We start from the raw sequence: 22,022 nt of genomic DNA, 5'->3' as shown, positions 1-22,022 counted from the left end.
AGTCTCTGTGACCATTTTAACCACAATGCTCAATGAACTTTTCATCACAATTCTCTGTGAAACTTGTCATCACAATGCTCAATGTCTTTGTCAAAACAATGCTCCATGACCATTGTCATCACAATGTGCCACACGCATTTCATCACAACGTTCCAAACCTTGTCATTGCAATGCTCCATAAACCTTGTAATCACAATGGTCCATGCACTTCTCATCAAAATGCTCTCTCACCAGAGATATCACAATGTTCCATCACTAGTCATCACAATACACCCTCATCCTTGTAATCACAATGTTCCATGACACTCTCATCACAATGCTACATCCCCTTATCATCACAATGTTCCATGACCCCTGCCATCACAATGTTCCATAAGCCCTGTCATCAAAATGCTCCATGACACTTTCCATCCCAAAGCTCCAAGACCCCTGCCATCACAATGTTTTATAACCCCTGCCATCAAAATGTTCCATTACACATTTTATCAAATTGCTGCATGACCCGGTCATCAAAATGCTCCCTACCCTTCTCATCAAAATGCACCATGCACTTGTCATTAAAATGCTCCATTACTTTTGTCATCACAATGTTCCAAGACCCTTTGCATCACAATTCTCCATGTCATTGTCATCACAATGCTCCATGAACCCTCTCATCACATTGCACCTTGCCCTTGTCATCACAAAGCTCCATGACACTTGTCATCACAATGCTCCCTACCCTTGTCATTACAGTCCTGCATGACCCATGTATCACAGTGTTCCGTGCCCTTGTCATCACAATGCTCCATGCCCACTCTCATCACAATAATCCATGAAACATTTCAAACATAAGTTCCATACCCTTCTCATCACAATGCTCCTTTACCCCTGTCATAACAATGCACCATGACCCCTACCATCACTATGTTCCACGGCCTAGTCATCACAAGGTTCCATGATACTTCTCATCACAATGCTCAAGACCCCGGAAATCACAATGCTCCATGCCCTTGTCATCACAAAGCTCCATGACGCATGTCATCAGAATGTTCCATGGGCTTCTCATCAAAATGTTCCATGCCCTTGTCATCACAATGCTTCAAGACCCTTGTAATCACAATGCTCCATGCCCCTTTTCATCTCAATGCTCCATGAACCCTGTCATCACAATGCACCATGCCCATCATCATAATGCTTCAGGCTATTGTCAGCACAATGAAATCAAAATTATCCATGACCTCTATCATCACAATGCTCCATGACCCCTGTCATCACAATACTCCATGAACGTTTTCAGCCCCATGCTCCATGACACTTGTTATCACAATGATCCATGCCCTTGTCATCACAATGCTCCATGACCCCTGTATTCACAATGCTCCGTGACGCTTGTCATCACAGTGCTCCATGTCACCTGTCATCACAATGCTCCATGCTTTTGTCAGCAAAATACTACATGACCTTGTCATTACAATGCTCTATGCGCTTGTCATCACAGTACTCCATTACCATTGTCATCAAAATCCTCCATGAACATTGGGATCTCTTTGCTTCATTCCCTTTGTCATCACAATCCTCCATGCTCCTTGAAATCAAAATGATTCATGACCTCTGTCATCACAGTGCTCCAAAACCTTGTGATCACAATGTTCCATAACACTTGTCATCACAACACTCCATGATGCCTTTTTCATCACTATTCTTTATGCCGTTTTCATCACAATGCTCCATGCCATTGTCATCAAAATACTCCACAAGCTTTTCATCAGAATGCTCCATGACGCTTGTCATCACAATTCTCCATGCACTTGTCAGCACAATGCTCCCTGACTCTTGTCATCACAATGCTCCATGTGCTTGTCAGGACAATGCTCCATGACACATGTCATCACAATGCACCATACGCTTGTCATCACAGTGCTCCACAATCTCGTCATCATAATTCTCCATAAAACTTCTCATCACAGTGCTCCATGCACTTCTCATCAAAATGATCTCTCACCCCTGATATTACAAAGTTACATCACTATTCGTCACTATACACCCTCACCCCTGTCATCACAATGTTCCATGACTCCTGTCATCACAATGCTACTTGCACTTATCATCACAATGTTCGATGACCTCTGACATCACATTATTCCAATACCCCTGTCATCAAAATGCTCCATGACCCTTTTCATCAAAATGCTCTATGACTCCTGACATCACAATGTTCCATAACACATGTCATCAAAATGTTCCATGACACTTTTCATCAAATTGCTCAATGACCCTGTCATCACACTGCTCCCGGCCCTTCTCATCACAATGCACAACGCCCTTGTCATCAAAATGCTCCATGATCTTTGTCATCACAAAGATCCATTAACCTTGGCATCACAATGCTCCATGTCATTGTCATCACAGTGCTCCATGAACGCTCTCATCACATTGCTCCATGCCCTTGTCATCACAAAGCTCCATAACACATGTCATCAGAATGCTCCATCGCTTCTCATCATAATGCTCTATGCCCTTGCCATCACAATGCTCCATTACCCCTGTCATAACAATGCTCCATGACCCCTGCCATCACGATGTTCCATGGCCTTGTTATCACAAGGCTCCATGACCCATCTCATCACAATGCTCCAAGACCCCTGTAATCACAATGCTCCATGCCCCTTTTCATCTCAATGATCCATGAACCCTGTCATCACAATGCACCATGCCCATCATCATAATGCTTCATGCTATTGTCATCACTATGAAATCAAAATGCTCCATGAACTCTGTCATAAGAATGCTCCAAACCCTTGTGATCACAATATTCCATAACACTTGTCATCACAATGCCCCATGATACTCGTCATCACAATTATCCGTGGTCTTCTCATCACAATGCTCCATGAACTTTGTCATCACAATGCTCAATACCCTCGTCATCAAAATGCTCCCTGACACTTGTTATCTGTATGCTCCTTGAATCCTGTCATGAGAAGGCTCCATGTATTTTTCATCACAATGATCCATGCCCTTTTCATCACAGTGCTCCAAGACCCCTGTAATCACAATGTTCCATGCCCTTTTCATCACAAAGCTAAATGACGCATGTCATTAGAATGCTCCTTGGCCTTCTCCTCACAAATCTCCATTCCCTTGTCAGCACAGTCTTCCAAGACCCCTATAATCTCAGTGGTACATGCCCCTTTTCATCAGTATGCTCCATGAGATTTGTCATCACAAGGCTCCATGGTTTTCTTATCACAATGCTCAAGAACATTGTCATCACAATGCTTCACGACCTTGTCATGAAAATTCTCAATGGCCCTTGTCATCATAATGCTCCAGTCCCTAGTCATCACAATGCTCCATTATATTTGTCATCAAAATCCTCCATTACATTTGGCATCACAATGCTCCATGCCATTGTCATCGAAATGGACCGTGACATATGTCATCAAAATGCTCCCTGACACCTTTCTTCAAAATACTCCATGTACTATTTATCACAATGCTCTATGCCCCTGTCATCACAATGCTCCATGCCCTTGTCATCACAATGCTCCATGACCCCTGTCATCACAATGCTCCGTGACTCCAGTCATCACAATGCTTCATAGTATTTGTCATCACAATGGTCCATGCCCGCGTCCTCACAAGGCTCTGTGTCCTTTTTAACCACAATGCTCCATGAACTTTTCATCACAATTCTCCGTGACCCTTATCATCACAATGCTCCATGCCTTTGTCAGAAAAATGCTCCATGACCCTTGTCATTACATTGTGCCACCTGCTTTTCATCCCATCGGTCCTCAAATTTGTCATCGCAATGCTCCATAAACCTTGTAATCACAATGCTCCTTGGCTTTCTCATCACAATGCTCCATTACCCCTGTCATAACAATGCTCCATGACCCCTGCCATCACAATGTTCCACGGCCGTGTCATCACAAGGCTCCATGACACTTGACATCACAATGTTCCAAGACCCCTGTAATCACAATGCTCAATGCCCCTTTTCATCAGTATGCTTCATGAGATTTGTCATCACGAGCCTCCATGGTTTCTCATCACAGTGCTCTAGGACCTTATAATCACAATGTTTCACGACTTGTCATGAAAATACTACATGGCCCGTGTCATCATAATGCTCCAATCCCTAGTCATCACAATGCTCCTTTAAATTTGTCATCACAATCCTCCATTACATTTGGCATCACAATGCTCCCTGCCATTGTCATCGCAATGGAACATGACATATGTCATCACAATGCTCCCTGACACCTGTCTTCACAATACTCCATGACCTTCTCATCACCATGATCCATGCCCTTGTCATCACAATGCACCATGTCCACTCTCATCACAATAATCTATGAAGCTTGTCAGACAAATGTACCATGCCCCTGACAACACAATGCTCCATGGCCTTGTCATCACAATACTCCATTACCATTGTCATCACAATCCTCCATGAACCTTGGGATCACATTGCTTCATGCCTTTGTCATCACAATGTGCAAAGACCACTGTAATCACAATGGTCCATGCCCCTTTTCATCAGTATGCTCGATGAGATTTGTCATCACAAGGCTCCATGGTTTCTCATCACAATGCTCCAGGACCTTGTCATCACGTTGCTTCACGACTTGTCATGAAAATTCTCAATGGCCCGTTTCATCATAATGCTCCAAGCCCTAGTCATCACAATGCTCCTTTAAATTTGTCATCACAATCCTCCATTACATTTGGCATCACAATGCTCTATGCCATTGTCATCGCAATGGACCATGACATATGTCATCACAATGCTCCCTGACACCTGTCTTCACAATACTCCATGACCTTCTCATCACCATGATCCATGCCCTTGTCATCACAATGCACCATGTCCACTCTCATGACAATAATCTATGAAACTTGTCAGACCAATGTTCCATGCCCCTGACATCACAATGCTCCATGCCCTTGTCTGCACAATGCTCCATTACCCCTGTCATCACAATGCTCCTTAACTCCAGTCATCACAATGCTTCATTATATTTGTCATCACCATGGTCCATGCCTGCGTCATCAGAAGGCTCTGTGACCTTTGTAACCACAATGCTCCATGAACTTTCCATCACAATGCTCCGTGACTCCTGTCATCACACTGCTCCCGGCCCTTCTCATCACAATGCACAACGCCCTTGTCATCAAAATGCTCCATGATCTTTGTCATCACAAAGATCCATTAACCTTGGCATCACAATGCTCCATGTCATTGTCATCACAGTGCTCCATGAACGCTCTCATCACATTGCTCCATGCCCTTGTCATCACAAAGCTCCATAACACATGTCATCAGAATGCTCCATCGCTTCTCATCATAATGCTCTATGCCCTTGCCATCACAATGCTCCATTACCCCTGTCATAACAATGCTCCATGACCCCTGCCATCACGATGTTCCATGGCCTTGTTATCACAAGGCTCCATGACCCATCTCATCACAATGCTCCAAGACCCCCGTAATCACAATGCTCCATGCCCCTTTTCATCTCAATGATCCATGAACACTGTCATCACAATGCACCATGCCCATCATCATAATGCTTCATGCTATTGTCATCACTATGAAATCAAAATGCTCCATGAACTCTGTCATAAGAATGCTCCAAACCCTTGTGATCACAATATTCCATAAAACTTGTCATCACAATGCCCCATGATACTCGTCATCACAATTATCCGTGGTCTTCTCATCACAATGCTCCATGAACTTTGTCATCACAATGCTCAATACCCTCGTCATCAAAATGCTCCCTGACACTTGTTATCTGTATGCTCCTTGAATCCTGTCATGAGAAGGCTCCATGTATTTTTCATCACAATGATCCATGCCCTTTTCATCACAGTGCTCCAAGACCCCTGTAATCACAATGTTCCATGCCCTTTTCATCACAAAGCTAAATGACGCATGTCATTAGAATGCTCCTTGGCCTTCTCCTCACAAATCTCCATTCCCTTGTCAGCACAGTCTTCCAAGACCCCTATAATCTCAGTGGTACATGCCCCTTTTCATCAGTATGCTCCATGAGATTTGTCATCACAAGGCTCCATGGTTTTCTTATCACAATGCTCAAGAACATTGTCATCACAATGCTTCACGACCTTGTCATGAAAATTCTCAATGGCCCTTGTCATCATAATGCTCCAGTCCCTAGTCATCACAATGCTCCATTATATTTGTCATCAAAATCCTCCATTACATTTGGCATCACAATGCTCCATGCCATTGTCATTGAAATGGACCGTGACATATGTCATCAAAATGCTCCCTGACAACTTTCTTCAAAATACTCCATGTACTATTTATCACAATGCTCTATGCCCCTGTCATCACAATGCTCCATGCCCTTGTCATCACAATGCTCCATGACCCCTGTCATCACAATGCTCCGTGACTCCAGTCATCACAATGCTTCATAGTATTTGTCATCACAATGGTCCATGCCCGCATCCTCACAAGGCTCTGTGTCCTTTTTAACCACAATGCTCCATGAACTTTTCATCACAATTCTCCGTGACCCTTATCATCACAATGCTCCATGCCTTTGTCAGAAAAATGCTCCATGACCCTTGTCATTACATTGTGCCACCTGCTTTTCAACCCATCGGTCCTCAAATTTGTCATCGCAATGCTCCATAAACCTTGTAATCACAATGCTCCTTGGCTTTCTCATCACAATGCTCCATTACCCCTGTCATAACAATGCTCCATGACCCCTGCCATCACAATGTTCCACGGCCGTGTCATCACAAGGCTCCATGACACTTGACATCACAATGTTCCAAGACCCCTGTAATCACAATGCTCAATGCCCCTTTTCATCAGTATGCTTCATGAGATTTGTCATAACAAGCCTCCATGGTTTCTCATCACAGTGCTCTAGGACCTTATAATCACAATGTTTCACGACTTGTCATGAAAATACTCAATGGCCCGTGTCATCATAATGCTCCAATCCCTAGTCATCACAATGCTCCTTTAAATTTGTCATCACAATCCTCCATTACATTTGGCATCACAATGCTCCCTGCCATTGTCATCGCAATGGAACATGACATATGTCATCACAATGCTCCCTGACACCTGTCTTAAAAATACTCCATGCCCTTGACATCACAATGCTCCATGCCCTTGTCATCACAATGCACCATGTCCACTATCATCACAATAATCTATGAAACTTGTCAGACCAATTCTCCATGCCCCTGTCATCACAATGCTCCATGCCCTTGTCATCACAATGCTCCATGACACCTTTCATCACAATGCTCCGTGACTCCAATGCTCCATGACACCTTTCATCACAATGCTCCGTGACTCCAATCATCACAATGCTTCATGACCTTTGTCATCACAATTGTCCATGCCCTCGTCATCAACAGTCTCTGTGACCATTTTAACCACAATGCTCAATGAACTTTTCATCACAATTCTCTGTGAAACTTGTCATCACAATGCTCAATGTCTTTGTCAAAACAATGCTCCATGACCATTGTCATCACAATGTGCCACGCGCATTTCATCACAACGTTCCAAACCTTGTCATTGCAATGCTCCATAAACCTTGTAATCACAATGGTCCATGCACTTCTCATCAAAATGCTCTCTCACCAGAGATATCACAATGTTCCATCACTAGTCATCACAATACACCCTCATCCTTGTAATCACAATGTTCCATGACACTCTCATCACAATGCTACATCCCCTTATCATCACAATGTTCCATGACCCCTGCCATCACAATGTTCCATAAGCCCTGTCATCAAAATGCTCCATGACACTTTCCATCCCAAAGCTCCAAGACCCCTGCCATCACAATGTTTTATAACCCCTGCCATCAAAATGTTCCATTACACATTTTATCAAATTGCTGCATGACCCGGTCATCAAAATGCTCCCTACCCTTCTCATCAAAATGCACCATGCACTTGTCATTAAAATGCTCCATTACTTTTGTCATCACAATGTTCCAAGACCCTTTGCATCACAATTCTCCATGTCATTGTCATCACAATGCTCCATGAACCCTCTCATCACATTGCACCTTGCCCTTGTCATCACAAAGCTCCATGACACTTGTCATCACAATGCTCCCTACCCTTGTCATTACAGTCCTGCATGACCCATGTATCACAGTGTTCCGTGCCCTTGTCATCACAATGCTCCATGCCCACTCTCATCACAATAATCCATGAAACATTTCAAACATAAGTTCCATACCCTTCTCATCACAATGCTCCTTTACCCCTGTCATAACAATGCACCATGACCCCTACCATCACTATGTTCCACGGCCTAGTCATCACAAGGTTCCATGATACTTCTCATCACAATGCTCAAGACCCCGGAAATCACAATGCTCCATGCCCTTGTCATCACAAAGCTCCATGACGCATGTCATCAGAATGTTCCATGGGCTTCTCATCAAAATGTTCCATGCCCTTGTCATCACAATGCTTCAAGACCCTTGTAATCACAATGCTCCATGCCCCTTTTCATCTCAATGCTCCATGAACCCTGTCATCACAATGCACCATGCCCATCATCATAATGCTTCAGGCTATTGTCAGCACAATGAAATCAAAATTATCCATGACCTCTATCATCACAATGCTCCATGACCCCTGTCATCACAATACTCCATGAACGTTTTCAGCCCCATGCTCCATGACACTTGTTATCACAATGATCCATGCCCTTGTCATCACAATGCTCCATGACCCCTGTATTCACAATGCTCCGTGACGCTTGTCATCACAGTGCTCCATGTCACCTGTCATCACAATGCTCCATGCTTTTGTCAGCAAAATACTACATGACCTTGTCATTACAATGCTCTATGCGCTTGTCATCACAGTACTCCATTACCATTGTCATCAAAATCCTCCATGAACATTGGGATCTCTTTGCTTCATTCCCTTTGTCATCACAATCCTCCATGCTCCTTGAAATCAAAATGATTCATGACCTCTGTCATCACAGTGCTCCAAAACCTTGTGATCACAATGTTCCATAACACTTGTCATCACAACGCTCCATGATGCCTTTTTCATCACTATTCTTTATGCCGTTTTCATCACAATGCTCCATGCCATTGTCATCAAAATACTCCACAAGCTTTTCATCAGAATGCTCCATGACGCTTGTCATCACAATTCTCCATGCACTTGTCAGCACAATGCTCCCTGACTCTTGTCATCACAATGCTCCATGTGCTTGTCAGGACAATGCTCCATGACACATGTCATCACAATGCACCATACGCTTGTCATCACAGTGCTCCACAATCTCGTCATCATAATTCTCCATAAAACTTCTCATCACAGTGCTCCATGCACTTCTCATCAAAATGATCTCTCACCCCTGATATTACAAAGTTACATCACTATTCGTCACTATACACCCTCACCCCTGTCATCACAATGTTCCATGACTCCTGTCATCACAATGCTACTTGCACTTATCATCACAATGTTCGATGACCTCTGACATCACATTATTCCAATACCCCTGTCATCAAAATGCTCCATGACCCTTTTCATCAAAATGCTCTATGACTCCTGACATCACAATGTTCCATAACACATGTCATCAAAATGTTCCATGACACTTTTCATCAAATTGCTCAATGACCCTGTCATCACACTGCTCCCGGCCCTTCTCATCACAATGCACAACGCCCTTGTCATCAAAATGCTCCATGATCTTTGTCATCACAAAGATCCATTAACCTTGGCATCACAATGCTCCATGTCATTGTCATCACAGTGCTCCATGAACGCTCTCATCACATTGCTCCATGCCCTTGTCATCACAAAGCTCCATAACACATGTCATCAGAATGCTCCATCGCTTCTCATCATAATGCTCTATGCCCTTGCCATCACAATGCTCCATTACCCCTGTCATAACAATGCTCCATGACCCCTGCCATCACGATGTTCCATGGCCTTGTTATCACAAGGCTCCATGACCCATCTCATCACAATGCTCCAAGACCCCTGTAATCACAATGCTCCATGCCCCTTTTCATCTCAATGATCCATGAACCCTGTCATCACAATGCACCATGCCCATCATCATAATGCTTCATGCTATTGTCATCACTATGAAATCAAAATGCTCCATGAACTCTGTCATAAGAATGCTCCAAACCCTTGTGATCACAATATTCCATAACACTTGTCATCACAATGCCCCATGATACTCGTCATCACAATTATCCGTGGTCTTCTCATCACAATGCTCCATGAACTTTGTCATCACAATGCTCAATACCCTCGTCATCAAAATGCTCCCTGACACTTGTTATCTGTATGCTCCTTGAATCCTGTCATGAGAAGGCTCCATGTATTTTTCATCACAATGATCCATGCCCTTTTCATCACAGTGCTCCAAGACCCCTGTAATCACAATGTTCCATGCCCTTTTCATCACAAAGCTAAATGACGCATGTCATTAGAATGCTCCTTGGCCTTCTCCTCACAAATCTCCATTCCCTTGTCAGCACAGTCTTCCAAGTCCCCTATAATCTCAGTGGTACATGCCCCTTTTCATCAGTATGCTCCATGAGATTTGTCATCACAAGGCTCCATGGTTTTCTTATCACAATGCTCAAGAACATTGTCATCACAATGCTTCACGACCTTGTCATGAAAATTCTCAATGGCCCTTGTCATCATAATGCTCCAGTCCCTAGTCATCACAATGCTCCATTATATTTGTCATCAAAATCCTCCATTACATTTGGCATCACAATGCTCCATGCCATTGTCATCGAAATGGACCGTGACATATGTCATCAAAATGCTCCCTGACAACTTTCTTCAAAATACTCCATGTACTATTTATCACAATGCTCTATGCCCCTGTCATCACAATGCTCCATGCCCTTGTCATCACAATGCTCCATGACCCCTGTCATCACAATGCTCCGTGACTCCAGTCATCACAATGCTTCATAGTATTTGTCATCACAATGGTCCATGCCCGCGTCCTCACAAGGCTCTGTGTCCTTTTTAACCACAATGCTCCATGAACTTTTCATCACAATTCTCCGTGACCCTTATCATCACAATGCTCCATGCCTTTGTCAGAAAAATGCTCCATGACCCTTGTCATTACATTGTGCCACCTGCTTTTCATCCCATCGGTCCTCAAATTTGTCATCGCAATGCTCCATAAACATTGTAATCACAATGCTCCTTGGCTTTCTCATCACAATGCTCCATTACCCCTGTCATAACAATGCTCCATGACCCCTGCCATCACAATGTTCCACGGCCGTGTCATCACAAGGCTCCATGACACTTGACATCACAATGTTCCAAGACCCCTGTAATCACAATGCTCAATGCCCCTTTTCATCAGTATGCTTCATGAGATTTGTCATCACGAGCCTCCATGGTTTCTCATCACAGTGCTCTAGGACCTTATAATCACAATGTTTCACGACTTGTCATGAAAATACTACATGGCCCGTGTTATCATAATGCTCCAATCCCTAGTCATCACAATGCTCCTTTAAATTTGTCATCACAATCCTCCATTACATTTGGCATCACAATGCTCCCTGCCATTGTCATCGCAATGGAACATGACATATGTCATCACAATGCTCCCTGACACCTGTCTTCACAATACTCCATGACCTTCTCATCACCATGATCCATGCCCTTGTCATCACAATGCACCATGTCCACTCTCATCACAATAATCTATGAAGCTTGTCAGACAAATGTACCATGCCCCTGACAACACAATGCTCCATGGCCTTGTCATCACAATACTCCATTACCATTGTCATCACAATCCTCCATGAACCTTGGGATCACATTGCTTCATGCCTTTGTCATCACAATGTGCAAAGACCACTGTAATCACAATGGTCCATGCCCCTTTTCATCAGTATGCTCGATGAGATTTGTCATCACAAGGCTCCATGGTTTCTCATCACAATGCTCCAGGACCTTGTCATCACGTTGCTTCACGACTTGTCATGAAAATTCTCAATGGCCCGTTTCATCATAATGCTCCAAGCCCTAGTCATCACAATGCTCCTTTAAATTTGTCATCACAATCCTCCATTACATTTGGCATCACAATGCTCTATGCCATTGTCATCGCAATGGACCATGACATATGTCATCACAATGCTCCCTGACACCTGTCTTCACAATACTCCATGACCTTCTCATCACCATGATCCATGCCCTTGTCATCACAATGCACCATGTCCACTCTCATGACAATAATCTATGAAACTTGTCAGACCAATGTTCCATGCCCCTGACATCACAATGCTCCATGCCCTTGTCTGCACAATGCTCCATTACCCCTGTCATCACAATGCTCCTTAACTCCAGTCATCACAATGCTTCATTATATTTGTCATCACCATGGTCCATGCCTGCGTCATCAGAAGGCTCTGTGACCTTTGTAACCACAATGCTCCATGAACTTTCCATCACAATGCTCCGTGACTCCTGTCATCACAGTGCTCCATGCCTTTGTCAGAAAAATGCTCCATGACACTTGTCATCTCAATGTGCCACGCGCTTTTCATAACAACGGTCCAAAAATTTGTCATGGCAATGTTCCATAAACTTTGTAATCACAATGCTCCATGTCCTTCTCATCACAATGCTGCATTACCCCTGTCATAACAATGCTCCATGACCACTGCCATCACAATGTTCCACGGCCTTGTCATCACAATGCTCCATGACACTTGTCATCACAATGCTCGAAGACCCCTGTAATCACAATGCTCCATGGCCTTGTCATCACAAACCTCCATGACACATATCATCAGAATGTTCCATGGCCTTCTCATCAAAATGCTCCATGCCCTTGTTTTCAAATTGCTTAATGACCGCTGTAATCACAATGCTACATGCCCCTTTTCATCTCAATGCTCCTTGAACCCTGTCATCACAATGCATCATGCCCATAATCATAATGCTTAAGGCAATTGTCATCAAAATGAAATCAAAATGCTACATAACCTCTGTCATCACAATGCTCCACATCGTTGTGATCACAATATTCCATAACACTTATCATCACAACACCCCATGACGCTCATAATCACAATTATCCATGGTCTTCTCATCACTATGCTCCATAACCTTTGTCATCACCATGCTCAATACACTTGTCATCACAATGCTCCCTGACGCTTGTTGTCAGTATGCTCCTTGAACACTGTCATGACAAGGGTCCATGCGTTTTTCATCACAATGATCCATGCCCTTTACATCAAAATGCTCCAAGACACCTATAATCACATTGTTCCATAAAATTCTCATCACAGTGCTCCATGACACATTCATCAGAATGCTCCATGTCCTGCTCTTCAAAATGCTCCATGCCCTTGTCATAACAATGCTCAAAGACACCTGTCATCACAATGCTCCATGCCCCTTTTCATCAGAATACTCCATGAGACTTGTCATCACAAGTCTCCATGGTCTTCTCATCACAGTGCTCCAGGACTTTGTCATCACCATGCTCCATTACCTTGTCATCACAATGTTCCATGACCCCTGTCATCACAGTACTCCATGATCATTTTCAGCCTAATGCACCATGACCTTCTCATCACAATGCTCCATGATCAATATCATCACAATGCTCCAGGACCACTGTCATCACAACACTCCATTACCCCTGACAACACAGTATTCGGGGACTCTTGTCATCACAATGCTCCATGACACCTGTCATCACAATACTCCATGAACATTTTCAGCCCAATATTCCATGACACTTGTCATCACAATGATCCATGCCCTTGTCATCCCAATGCTCCATGACCCCTGTATTCACAATGCTGTGTGACGCATGTCATCACAGTGGTCCATGACACCTGTCATCACAATGCTCCATGCCTTTGTCAGCAAAATGCTACATGACATTGTCATTACAATGTTCTATGTGCTTGTCATCACAATACTCCATTACCATTGTCTTCAAAATCCTCCATGAACCTTGGGATAACATTGTTTCATGCCCTTGTCATCACAGTGCTCCATGATCCTTGAAATCAAAATGATTCATGACCGGTTTCATCACAATGCTCCAAACACTTGTGATTACAATGTTCCATAACACTTGTCATGACAACGCTCCATGATGCCTGTCATCAAAATACTCCATGCCCTTTTCATCACAATGCTCCATGACCTTTGTCATAACAATTCACAATACACTTGTCATCACAATGCTCCCTGACACTTGTCATCAGAATGCTCCATGAACCCTGTCACAAAAAGGCTCCATGCCTTTTTCATCACAATGCCACATGCAGTTTTCATCACAATGCTCCATGCCATTGTCATCCAAATACTCCACAAGCTTGTCATCAGAATGCTCCATGACCCTTGTCATCACAATTCTCCATGCACTTACCAGCACTATGCTCCCTGACCCTTTTCATCACAATGCTCCAAGCCATTGTCATCACAATGTTCCATTACATTTGTCATCAGAATCCTCCATGACACTTGCATCACAATGCTCCATGCCATTGTAATCACAATGGGTCATTACATATGTCCTCACAATGCTCCCTGACACCTGTCTTCCAATACTGTATGACCTGGTCTTCACAATGCTCCATCCCCTTGTCATCACAATGCGCCATTCCAACTGTCATTGCAATAATCCATGAAACATATTAGACCAATGATCCATGCCCTTGTCATCACAATGCTCCATGCCCTTGTCATCACAATGCTCCATGACCCCTGTCATCACAATGCTCCGTGACTCCAGTCATCACAGTGCTTCATGACCTTTGTCATCACAGTGGTCCATGCCCTCGTCATCAACAGTCTCTGTGACCTTTTTAACCATAATGCTCCATGAACATTTCATCACAATGCTCTTTGACCCTTGTCATCACAATACTGTATGCCTTTCTCAGCACAATGCTCCAAGACCGTTGTTATTACAATGCTCCATGTGCTTGTCAGCACAATGCTCCATGACACATATCATCACAATTTGCCATGCCCTTGTCATCAAGTGCTCCACAATCTTGTCATCACAATGCTCCATAAACCTTGTCATCACAATGCTCCATGCACTTCTCAACAAAATGCTCTCTCCAACTGATATCAAAATGTTTCATCACTATTCATCACAATACTCCCTCAGCCCTGTCATCACAATGTTCTATGACTCCTGTCATCACAATGCTACATGCACTTATCATCACAATGTTCGATGACCCTTGACATCACATTGTTCCATAACCCCTGTCATCAAAATGCTCCATGACCCTATTCATCAAAACGTTCCATGTCCACTGACATCACAATGCTCCATGACCCCTGTCATCACAATGCTCCATGCCCTTTTCATCACAATGCTCCATGCCATTGTCATCACAATAATCCATAAGCTTGTCATCAGAATGCTCCGTGACACTTGTCATCACAATGCTCTATATGCACTGTCATCACAATGCTCCATACCCCTTGTCATTACAGTGCTCCATGACGCTCGTCATTCACAATTATCCATGGTCTTCTCATCACAATGCTCCACGCCCTTGTCATCTACATGCTCCATGACACTTGTCATCTCAATGCTCCATGGCCACTCTCATCACAATGCTCCATACCCCTTGTCATTATAGCGCTCCATGATGCTCGTCATCACAATTATCCATGGTCTTCTCATCACAATGCTCCACGGTCTTGCCATCACAATGCTCCATGCCCTGGTCATCACAATGCTCCATGTTCCCTATCATCACAATTCTCCACGTTCTTGGCATCACTATGTTCCATGACACTTCCCATCACAGTGTTAAATGCTTTGTCATCACAATACTCCTCAAGGTTGTCATCAGAATACTCCATGACCCTTGTCATCACAATGATCCATGACCCCTGTCATCACAATGCTCTATGAGACATATCATCACAATGTGCCATGCCCCTTGTCATTACAGTGCTCCATGATGTTCGTCCCCAGAATTATCCATGGTCTTCTCATCACAGTGCTCCACGTTCTTGCCATCACAATGCTCCATGCCCTGGTCATCTCAATGCTCCATGTCCCTTGTCATCACAATTTTCCAGGTCCTTTTCATCACAATGCTCCATGACATTTCTCATCACAATGTTACATGCTATTGTCATCACAATTCTCCATGCACTTGTCATTGTAATGCCCCATGACCAGTGTCATAGCAATCTCCATGCCTTTGTCATCGCAAAGCTTCACTACTTTTTCATCAAAATTCTCAATGGCCGTTGTCATCACAATGCTCCATGCCCTTGTCATCACAATGCTCCATGACCCTTGTCATCACAATGCTCCAAGCCCTTATCATCACAATGCACCATTACCTTTGTCATCACAATCCTCCATAACACTTGGCATCACAATGCTCCATGCAATTGTCATCACAATGGAACATGAAATATGCTATCACAATGCTCCCTGACACCTGTCTTCACAATACTCCATGACCTTGTCATCACAATGCTCCATGCCCTTGTCATCACAAAGTGCTATGCCCACTGTAAACACAATTATCCATGAAACTTGTCAGACCAATGCTCCATGCCCCTGTCATCACAATGCTACATGACACCATTCATCAAAATGCTCCGTGTGTCCCATCATCACAAGGCTTCATGACCTGTGTCATCACAATGGTCAATGCCCTCATCATCACAAGGCTCTGTGAAATTTGTCACCACAATGCTCCATGAACTTTTCATCACAATGCTCCATGTCATTGTCATCACAATTCTCCATGAACGCTCTCATCACATTGCTCCATGACCTTGTCATCACAAAGCTCCATGATGCATGTCATCAGAATGCTCCATGGCCTTCTCATCACAATGTTCCATGCCCTTGCCATCACAAAGCTCCATTAGCCCTATCATAACAATGCTCCATGACCCCTGCCATCACGATGTTCCATGGACTTGTCATCACAAGGTTCCATGACGATTCTCATCACAATGCTCCAAGACCCCTGTAATCACAATGCTCCATGCCCCTTTTCATTTCAATGATCCATGAACCCTGTCATCACAATGCACCATGCCCATCATCATAATGCTTCATGCTATTGTCATCACAATGAAATCAGAATTCTCCATGACCTCTGTCATCATAATGCTCCAAACCATTGTGATCACGATGTTCCATAACACTTATCATCACAACACCCCATGACACTCGTCATCACAATTATCCATGGTCTTCTCATCACAATGCTCCATGACCTTTGTCATCACAATGCTCAATACACTTGTCATCACAATGCTCCTTGACACTTGTCGTCAGTATGCTCCTTGAACCCTGTCATGACAAGGTTCCATGCCTTTTTCATCACAATGTTCCATGCCCTTGTAATCACAAAGCTCCATGATGCATGTCATCAGAACGCTCCATGGCCATCTCATCCCAATGCTCGATGCCCTTGTCATCAGAATGCTCCACGACTCCTGTAATCACAATGCTCCATGCTCCTTTTCATCAGAATATTCCATGAGACTTGTCATCACAAGTTTCCATGGTCTTCTCATCACAATGCTCCAGTACCTTGTCATCACAATCCTCCAGGATGCCTGTCATCACAATACTCCATGAACATTTTCAGCCCAATGCTCCTTGACCTTCTCATCACAATGCTCCATGACCCCTGTGATCTCAATGCTCCATGACCCCTGTCATCACAACGATCCATGAACCCTGACAACAAAATGATCCGGGACTCTTGTCATCAAAATCCTCCATGCCCTTGTCATCCCAATGCTCCATGACCCCTGTAATCACAATGCTCCATGACACTTGTCATCACAGTGCTCCATGAACCTTGTCATCACAATGCTCCATGCCTTTGTCAGCAATATGCTACATAATCTTTTCTTCAAAATGTTCCATGCGCTTGTCATCACAATCCTTCATGACCCTTGGGATCACATTGCTTCATGCCCTTGTCATCTCCCTCTTGCCGTTCTGGTTTTTACAGATTTTCAGATGTCCCTTTTGACCCGTGGGAAGTGACAATTCTTTGTAGTGTGGATTTGCATTGCACTCTTGCTAGATTGACCAAAAAGGGCGTATGCGTTTTCTCCTGAATATATTCAGGAGAAAAGGCATACGCCCTTTTTGGCCAAGTGCATCATTGTCAAAGTTGTGATTATTTTCCTGTGCTTTAAAGGCGATTCCAATTTACCTCTTGAAATATGTTTTGTGCAATTCTGCCTCATTTTCAAGTCAGCTTCGTTGCCTTCCCTAAACAGATTTTTGGAAGAGAGTAGTCCTTTATAACTCTGTAGTTTTGTGAATTGCTGTGCCCGTGAGCTCCAATTTTCAAATCCCATTTTTGGGAGCTGACCGCAAATCCACAATTTTGCTTCAGGACCTATACTTGTACCAGGGCTGGCTATACTGTTCCCTGTGGGTGGCTGAGGCTTTGGTTAATTCTTCTTCCTGACGGGAATTTAGAGTGACATGTGCCCGTCGAAATGCCTACGTCTACTCTCTGATTTGTTCTCCCTCTTCCCTTTCATCCTTTGCACAATTAGCAAACTGTGCGAACCAGGAGGTTATAGGGGCTGGCTGTCCTAAGTTGGGAGATTGATAGTAAAGCAGTTGCAATGCCAAACTGGAGCACAAGGAGTGGAAAAATTAGGAGACTTTTAGAAACCTTTCGCCATCACAGGGTGTCCATGCTCTAGGTTTCCCATACACGTTATAACTGTAGTGATATTCCCTTCTACCTGGAGATTTGGGATCCATGGAATGGTGGCATGCATTACTACTTTAAAGGGTCTGCATTTTCTCTCCCAATCTCCAGTCCTCTCAGTCCCAAGTGTCCAGCCTTATGTCTCATCCAGCTGTCTTTGCAGAGAGGGTCATTCCCGGTTTCATCAGAACCCCTGAAGGAATTGTGTAAGAATTTCGCTTTTTTTGTGTGTGTGTTTTTGAAATTCATTTTTATAATGGGGTTGAGCTGATTTTCACTGACGTATTTATGCCGGTCTAGACACACTTGATTCCCTTACGGAGACATATCAATACATAGGTTTTAAGATTCTTACTAGTCAGATATATTCCTCTGCAGGGAATAGGGGTTTTGAGTCCCGTTCACTGAGGAAGGGGTAGGTCTCGTCTATTCTGTATTTGGTTTATGGAATGGTACCTGTGCTAATATCAAACTCTGGTTTTATGCATCACCCCACCTCTCCTTTCCCATTAAACAGGCATAAGAGTGTTTTCTAAATGTGAGACTCTGTTCTCTTTCTTAATTCAGTTCATGTGTTGTGATGTTGACATTCCCTCTGTAAGTGATATCTTATGATAAGATTCTTTTTCTGTGTGACTAATTTCACTTAGAATCATCATACCTAAATCCACTCTTTATGCTGCTACTGGCCTTATGACATTGATTTCACGTCTGAGTGATATTCCATTGTACAAAATTACCACAAGTTATTTATGCATTTCTCTTTTTCCTGGGATATTTAAGGTGTACTGAAGTTGAGGTTCTTGTATGCAGAGCAGCCCTAAATTTTGGGGTGCCTGTGTCTTGTCAATATTTAGTCTTCCCAAGTTATATGCCCATGAGTTGAAGTCCCCTTTCCTCCTGGGCTTTGTATTTAAATGTTTTAGGAAACAGCATACACTTCTTCAGAGTGGCTCTTGGATATTTATACCCCACCCATCAGCGTGACTAGGCTCCCTGTTCTCCATGACCACTCCAGCATTTCTGGTTTGTACACATTTTTCGGATGGCCTTTCTGATCAGTGGACATTGAGACTTCTTTGTTGTGCGGATTTGCATTTACCGCTTGCTTGGTTGGCCAAAAACACTGTATGCGTTTTTTTCCTAAAGATATTCACGAAAAAAACGCATACACCCTTTTGCCCAACTGCATCATTTGAGAAATTCTGCTGCTTTCCATATGCTTTAAATGTGAGTACAATCTACCTTTTGAAATCTGTTTCCTGCAATTCTGCCTCTCATTCAGATCCTCTTCGTTGCCTTACCTGAATATATTTTTGGACGTTGGTTATCATTTATATCTTTGCACGTCTTTGAATTGTCTGCCCCTGAGCTCCATTTTGCAACTCGTTGTTTTTGTGAGCTGGCCGCCAAACCTTTGGATTGCTTCTGGCCCTATTCTGGTTCTGAGGAGGCAGGCTGAGCCTTTGGTTAATTCTTCTTCCTAATGGGAAATTAGAGTGACATGTGCCTGTCAAAACTCCTACAGCTAATCTCTCATTGGTTCCCCCCTTCCCATTTATCCTCTGCACAAATTGCAAACTGTGTGAAACAGGAGGTTAAAGATGCTTATTCTCCAAGTGGGGAGATTGTTAGTAATGTGACTGGAATGGCGAACCCCAGCACCAGGAGATCAAAAATGAGGTGCATTTTAGACACCTTTCCTGAGCACACGGTGTACATTCATCTCGGTTTCCCAGGCATGTTTTTGCTGTCAGAAGATTCCCTTGAACCTGCCGATTTGGGACCCATGGAATGGGTACCAGGCAGTATTAATTTAAAAGGTCTGCATTTCCTCACACAGCCTCTCTAACATCTCTTAGCCTGTATAGCTTCCAGCCTTATATATCATCCTGCTGTGGGTCTACATGTGTTCAATCCCTGTTACATTGTAGCCCTTCAACAACTGTTGTAAGAATTTTTGTCTGTCTCACTGTTTTTATAAATATTTTAAAATTTATTTTTATATTGGTTACAGCTGATTTTCAAAGCTCTGTTTTTTGCTGCTGTACATCCACTTGATTCATGTACTGAGAGACAACAATAAATTATTTTTCAGATGCTTACGAGTCATATGTATTATTGTCCACTGACTTGAGTGGGCTGAGTGCAGTTCTTTGAGGTACTGTGTAGGCCTTGTCAGTTATTCAATTCGGTACTTGGAATGGTATCTTTGCTTATTTCAACCTCCTGGATAATACCTCACCATTCCCCACCTTTCCCATTTAGCAGCCTTATGTCTATTTTCTACATATTTGACTATGTTTCTGTTTTGTAGTTTATTTCATGTGTAGCCATTTTTGATTCCACCTTTAAGTGACATCTTATGATATGTGTCTTTTTCTTTCTGACATATGTCACTTAGAATGATCGTATGTAACTCCTCCAGAGTTGTTACAACTGGCCTTATTTCATGGATTTCTGGATGAGTAATATTCCACTCTACATAAGTACCCCATCTCTTTTATCCATTTTATCCTTCCAGGGACATTTAGGTTATATCCAAGTGGAGGCCCTTTTTAACAGAGAGGTGGTAAATGTTGGCGTGCCTGTTTTCTGTCCATTTTTGTTTTTCCCAAAGTATACGCCCATGAGTGCAAGTGCCCTATGCTCTGTAGCTCATCTTTTAGATGTTTTAGCAAACACAATACACTTCTCCAGAGTAGCCGTTGGCAAATTACATTTCCACTATCAGCCTCACAGGGCTTCCTTTTCTCCTCAACCTGTCCTGCATTTCTGGTGTTTACACTTTATGTGGATGGCCCTTCTGACTGATGTGAAGTGATACATTTTGTAGTATTGATTTCCAGTGCCCACCTGTTTGGTTGGATAAAAAGTGTGTATGGCCTTTACTTGAATATATTCAGAAAAAAAATGCATACGCCCTTTTGGGCAAACTGCATCATTGGCGATGTTCAGCCCCTTTTCTTGTGCTTTAATGGGGAGTCCTTTCTACCTCTTCAAATCTGTTTCCTGCCACTCTCCCTTGCTTACAAGTCCTTTTCTGTGACTTACCTCAAGATATTTTTCGACAATAGATATTTTCAACTCTGCAGTTTCATGAATTTTAGTGCCCCTGAGTTCCATTATTCAACTTGTGTTTTTGGAAACTGGACACAAAACAGCAGGATTTCCTCTAGCCCTATTCTGTTTCCGTGGGCAATTCTAGCCTTTGATGAATTTGTCTTCCGGATTGGAAATTAGAGTGGCATGTGCCTGTCCGAACAACTATGA

The sequence above is a fragment of the Mesoplodon densirostris genome, unplaced genomic scaffold, assembly GCF_025265405.1.
Source record: "Mesoplodon densirostris isolate mMesDen1 unplaced genomic scaffold, mMesDen1 primary haplotype scaffold_44, whole genome shotgun sequence".
In the NCBI taxonomy this organism is placed as follows: domain Eukaryota; kingdom Metazoa; phylum Chordata; class Mammalia; order Artiodactyla; family Ziphiidae; genus Mesoplodon; species Mesoplodon densirostris.
The sequence above is the reverse complement of the archived record's forward strand: the minus strand, read 5'-3'. Positions refer to the sequence as shown.